We start from the raw sequence: 6746 nt of genomic DNA, 5'->3' as shown, positions 1-6746 counted from the left end.
CCTTACTTATGTTCATTAAATTACCATAACAATCAAATGCAAAATTTATACACATTTTTTTCATCTTAAATCTATTAATAAAAAGTACAGTGATAAATGGTCTGTATAAAATAAGTTTCAGAAGAGTTCACTTATATGTCAAGATATCAACCACAAAACATTCATCATTTATCATTTTCATACGGTATCAACACTTAGTAGAACTGGTATTCTCCTTTATAAATCATGCATGTGTATGTATTTGTATCTGCCGGGTAAGTTAGTATTTTGATATATGCTTTTGTTATGCAGTATCTCTTTTGACATCCAATACATACATACATACAGCTGCAAGCAAAAAGCACATATGGGTCTGTGTCTGTGACTCTGTAAGAGTGTATAGAAAGTAGAACTGAGACTGTTACGGGTGAATTAGATATGTCAACCAGTTTGGGTTATTTAAAAATTTGCTAAATGTTCAATGACAAGAAAATACATATGATTTATTTCACGTTGATTAATTTTTAGTTAAACAGTTTTTAAACAAACATATAGCGCAGGTCTGGAGGAACATTTAGTAGTTTTTACACAAATAACAACTACTAATTTGTCTACTTGAGAGGTTGAGCCGGGGACGTAGGCCCCGGTGATACCTAGTGACTAATTAAGATTATGTTTTGCATATTTGGTGGTGTAAGAAGGATATCTTGGGTGTAAAGTGAACTGCTTACGACAAGTTTTAACATGATCGCGAGATAGAAAATTTAATTTAGGACACCTGCTGTAGCTTCACTTTCTAGACCTAACTATATGCTCTCAGCCACATGCACCGTCTGATAAGCAAACGATCACAAATAGAAAGTATTTATACTTGTAGAAACTCGTCGATAGATAGTGCTCTGCTGCATGATCTATGTAAGAGACACTTGCAAATGTTAGGTGCTTCTAGAACATGTTTTGGTATCAGTAATGGCAGCATGTGAGTATTGCGACGTTAGGTGGTCACAAAATTATGCACGTTTCTATACAGGAGTTTATTTAAAACAATCACTATTCATAGGTCTGTAAAGAGAATATACAAGGCCTAGTAAGTACAGCCAGATCCTCGCACCGTAATCATGGTTTTACTTGGGTTATGTATATTAGTTGCCGGTATCGTTAATCCAGGCCTTATTGATGGATTGAGCTACACTGATGATCAAAAAGGTATACAATCAAAATCAAATATTTTTTTGGTATTCGAATGCCGCTTAGTTCTTGATTTAATCGCTAACCATTTATCACACTCAGGTCCGAAGTACACATTCGTTCATGAAGCAACGTCAGCCCCAGCTACATCATATTACCATTACATCATAATTGGAGGGGGAACAGCCGGTTGTCCACTTGCTGCAACTCTTTCGTCGAACTATAATGTCCTGTTAATAGAAAGAGGAGGATCACCTTACGGAAATCCTAACATAACCAATCTGAGTTCATTTGGTTATAGTCTTTCAGACCATTCTGCGACTTCTCCTTCTCAGCGTTTCATATCCAAAGATGGTGTAATTAATTCGCGTGCGCGAGTTTTAGGTGGCGGAACTTCCTTAAATGCTGGATTTTACTCGCGTGCTGAGCCACAATATGTAAAGGACTCAAGTTGGGATGGTAAACTAGTAAATGAATCCTATGAATGGGTGGAAAAAATGGTCGCATTCAAGGCAAAAGTTGAAGCTTGGCAATCTGCAGTTAGAGACGGATTGCTAGAAGCTGGTGTTTTGCCTAATAACGGATTTACATTTGACCATATTAATGGTACTAAAATTGGCGGTACCATATTTGACCGTAAAGGGCAAAGACATACTGCGGCTGATTTGCTTCAATATGCAAATCCTAAACGGCTCACTGTTCTTCTCCATGCTACTGTCAGTCGGATTTTGTTTAGGTGGAAAGGTTTGAAATTTTGAATGAAGCATCTAGGTTTGGAAAAAACCTACTTCCACCATTTTGTTTATATGCAAAAATGTATGTGCAGGAAAACAGAAGCCAGTAGCTTATGGTGTGATATTCACTGATGCATCTGTTATTAAACACAAAGCATACTTAAACCAAGAATCAGGTTTAGGATCGAAGAACGAGATCGTATTATCAGCCGGTGCACTGGGAAGTCCTCAACTGCTAATGTTGAGTGGTGTTGGACCAGCTGATCATTTGAGATCCCTAAACATTACGGTTGTGGTTGATCAACCTCTTGTTGGCCAAGGGATGTCTGACAGTCCTGTGAATGCAGTCTACGTCCCTTCTCCTATAGAGGTTGAGGTATCACTAGCACAAGTTGTTGGCATTACCGAATTCGGGAGTTACGTTGAAGCGGTTAGTGGCGCCAACTACCTGGAACGTGCTTTTGGGAATGTTGCAAAGGATCTGGAGATATTTTTACCTCATGTAAGTTGTTGCCTTGTTGGAATTCATTCTTCTGATGCCCAAAGTAGCATTTTCCTTCATATAGTGTCTTCTACTTTTCCATCTCAGTCTAAAACTATGGGGATTGTTTATTCGTAGAATCACCAGCTCCACACGACTAACGTACCACCAAAACAAAGAGAAGTGATGAAGAATGATCTTAATTCCACTGCATTTAAAGGTGGGTTCATAGTTGAGAAACTCATTGGTCCTTTGACCCTTTATCAACTGGCCTTCTTGAGCTGGCAACCAAGAACCCAAATGCCAACCCAGTTGTCACTTTCAACTACTTCAAAGAACCCGAAGACCTCCAACGGTGTACTAATGGTATTAAAACAATCGAGAAGGTAATATCATCCAAGGCATTCTCTAAATTCAGGTACAACACTATCATTTAAGCTACAAGTCATTCGAAATTACTTGCGCCCGTATTTGAATATACCCTGGTTTGATCATTCTTAACTATTTATATACAGGTATGATAATATCTCCTTCCAGGCACTACTCAACCTAACTTCGAGTTTTCCCATAAATTTGGTACCCAAAACTGGTAATGACCCCACATCATTGGTGCAATTCTGCAAATTTACTGTGCTGACTATATGGCACTACCATGGAGGATGTCAGGTTGGGAAGGTCATTGATCAGGATTATAAGGTTCTTGGTGTTGATTCTCTAAGGGTCATTGATGGATCGACATTCATCAACTCTCCTGGCACAAATCCTCAGGCTACAACTATGATGCTCGGAAGGTATAATATTAATATTAACTAACTTCATCTTACACTATATTGCCGATAACTAATTGATAGTCGACTATTGCCCTTTTTGTGCTGTTTTTATTATCAATGACAATGATGAGAACATGGATAACGTAGGTACGTGGGAATCAAGATTCTGAATGACAGACGATTGCCACTAAATGGGACTATGGACGGGCCAAACTCGGCGAATCAAGAAATTAGATTAAGAGGAAGCAAAATTCTTGAAGGGGCAGCAGGAAAGCAAATATTGGGCCTATTGCATATTTAGGCATGGACAGGGATAGCAGCAAGTGCGCACCCTTGTTCTACATTAGATACGCTACTGCTAACTAGATGATTGAATCAAACTACGTACGGAAGTAGTATTCGATAAATAACAATCAATATAGCTATATTCTATATCTCTATTCTGTTCAGAGTTTCTCTGTGTACTTCGACCAGTAGTAATCTGGTAATCATAAATTGCAAATTTGAATAATGAATACAGCACTGGCTAGCTAGGATTGTAATATGCACGCTATCCTCCTTGAAAGGTACTAATGGCAGATTTCAGAAGTGATAACTAAGAGCACTTCCTATGGACTCAACAAAACAAGGATTTGTTTGTTTTGATCCCGCTATGGACACAACAAACATGAAAAACGGATGAACAAGCCAACAAATTTGTTGGTTTGTTGAGTGAGATGGAAGAACAGGGGTGCTTGATGGAAGGTCGGGCGATCGTGGCACAAGCGCTGGCGTTTGAGCCAGAAACGCCGGCGTGTGTCCCACAACCGCCCATTATTCCATCATTCGCCAGCATCTCTGGTAATAGCGCCGCGTTTTCCCAAAACCGCCAACGGCTCCTTTCATCCAACGATTGTTGCTCAATTTTGTTTCCCTATAAATTCAGTTCATCTCCAAACTTAAAACTCACACCTTCTTCATTTCTGCCTCAAAATTACTCAATTTCATATCATCTCTAATTTTTCTTTTATTTCAAACAAAACTATTCATATCAACTCAATCTACCAGAAAAAATCTCATCTCTATAAATTTCATTTCTAACAAATATGGCATCCTCATTGCACCAATCACAACAACGATCACAACAACAAACACAATAACAATCACAACAAGAAACACAATAAAATACACAACAAAATACACCTCAATCACAACCAAGAAACACAAGAATTCGTGGTGTCAAGCATACGATGGATGAAGACGAGTCACTTTGTAGAAATTATGTATTATATATATTAGATGAAATCAATGGTATTTATCAAGAAAAGAAAATTTATGAAGAGATTTTACAAAATATTTGTGAAGAAACCGGTAACATCAATAGACGTGATGCCGATGGGTTATGTCATAGTTTTCACAGATTTTCAGCATCCGTTAATGAATATGTAGCTTTGATCACTCAAATGTGGCGCAATAGAAGAAGTGATGATGGAAAAGCGGATGTGGAACAAAGATGTGGGGAAGAGTGGCAAAAAGGCCACAAATCGGGCTTCCAACATGAAACTTGTTTCACCATTTTGAGGGTGCTTAACAAGTTTAATCCTTGCTTGCTGGAAGGTAATCAAGTGCTTGCAAGATCAACACATGGTCCAATCTCGCAGGACTTTCATAATGGTGGGCCTGCTTCCTCATCCGAAGGAACTGAATCTCCATATACTAGCTCTCCAAGTAGTCAGGAACAACACAACACCAATCTAGACGTTAACACCAACGTCAAGAGAAGAATATGAGGGGGTCAGAAAGCTGCAAAAGTAGAGATAGATGCATCCCAACGAGCATTAGAAGGAGGTTCAAACGAGTTCAACTATGATGTGCACAAGGAATTCGAGTTGGAGATAGAAGCAGATAGAGCCAGGGACCGTGGCATTGCTATAAACCAATCCCGAAAAAGTCGTATTTCGCAAGAACAATACTACATGGATTGTAAGCTAAACAAGCTACTCTCCTTGAAAACTTCAACAATGAACGAACGAAAACTTGTTGTATATGGAATAAGGAAATGGATGCGGCCGAACAACAACAAGTCGCTCAACAAACTGTCCAGTTTGAGAATGTGGAAGAAGACGAAGATGTTGCCTCGAAAGAAAACGAAGACGAATACAGTCTTGATAACTGATTTTAATTCTTGTTCAGTTAAGTTTAATTTAATTGTACTCGTTTATTCAAAATTACTTCTAATATAATTGTCTTAATTTTAATTTTAAGTGTAGTCGTTTAAACAAACAACTTTAAATTAAAAAAACATGTTAATTAAAATAAACAACACTAAATTAAATATAACATCCATGTGACTCTGCCTCGCCCCCACACATCGTTTCTTGCTCCTTTTAAATCCCAAAGGTGCTTAGTTAGATCTTGTCTTAGTTGTCCATAGATTCCCCGATTTTGGAGTATGTCAGTGGAAAGTCTATATTCTCTTGCCGGTCTCCCATGCTTCACCACAAGATTCGACCTCAAATCTTCACATGGAAAACTAGTCCAGGTTGTGTCACGTCTGGTTTCTTCAATGACCATGTTATGCAGAATGATACAAGTCAACATAATTTTGTTCATTTCTTGAAGATCAAAAAAGTGTGTTGGCCCATCTATGATGGAAAACTTCATTTTCAGTATGTCAAAAGCGCGTTCAACATCCTTTCTTCATTTTATTTGTTGGGTGTTAAAGTACTTCATATCCTTCGAAGTCGTCGGTCCAAAACCTACCTGACTATAAGATTGAACCATAGTTGACCACTTTGGATAGATTCCTTCTAGATAATAAACCTAAGTGTAGTGATGACTGTTGATGGTGAAATTGCAGTGCGGCGCGATCTCATTCTTAATATCTTCAAACAATGGTGACTTATATAAAACATTGAGATCGTTATTTGAACCCCGGGAGTCAAAAAAAGCATGCAAAAACCAACAATCATAAGTAGCTGAAGCTTCCAAAATTACAGTTGGTTTTGAACAATGACCATTATATTGTCATGCCCATTCAATCTGACACGCATGCCACGTCCAGTGCATGCAATCAAGACTACCTGACATTCCAGGAAAACCCTTCTCTGTGTTTTCTGCAGTAATTCTTTGAACATCTTCCTAAGCAGGCTATCTTAAAAAGGTTGGACCCAAATTCTCGACTATTGTTTCGCAAAATAATTTGAGATACCTAAAGAGGTTGTTTTCCCAATACGGATGTAATTATCTGTGGAATCCGCTGGTACCCCGTAACATAGTGTACGGAAGGTCGCAGTGACCTTTTGTTCGGGACTAAAGTCTCGTACATGTCGTGCATCATACTGATAATTAAATAAAGGTTGTACCTGACAAAGTTCGGAAATAATCCTCTGCGTCAAGTTGCAGTCCATGCGGAATCGCCGCTGAAAATCCTCATCGGAATAGACACAATCATAATTAAAATAATTATGAATCATCTTTTCGTGGTAAAAATGTCGATCTCACCACACCAATCTTCTAGTCGTAACTTTATATGGCTTTAAAGGCTTTGGTATGATCCCGGTTTGTAACTGCAAATAAAAATTCGCGTTCTTCTATATTGAATTGCATCTTCAT

General features: G+C 38.3%; 1 pseudogene; it reads left to right on the top strand.

Moving 5' to 3' along the window:
- Positions 1-1063: 1063 nt before the first annotated feature.
- Positions 1064-3531, top strand: LOC113274120 (annotated as a pseudogene).
- The last annotated feature ends 3215 nt before the right edge of the window (positions 3532-6746 follow it).

Source organism: Papaver somniferum, chromosome 4 (assembly GCF_003573695.1).
Source record: "Papaver somniferum cultivar HN1 chromosome 4, ASM357369v1, whole genome shotgun sequence".
Lineage (NCBI taxonomy): Eukaryota > Viridiplantae > Streptophyta > Magnoliopsida > Ranunculales > Papaveraceae > Papaver > Papaver somniferum.
This window is presented reverse-complemented; position numbering and strand designations above follow the sequence as displayed.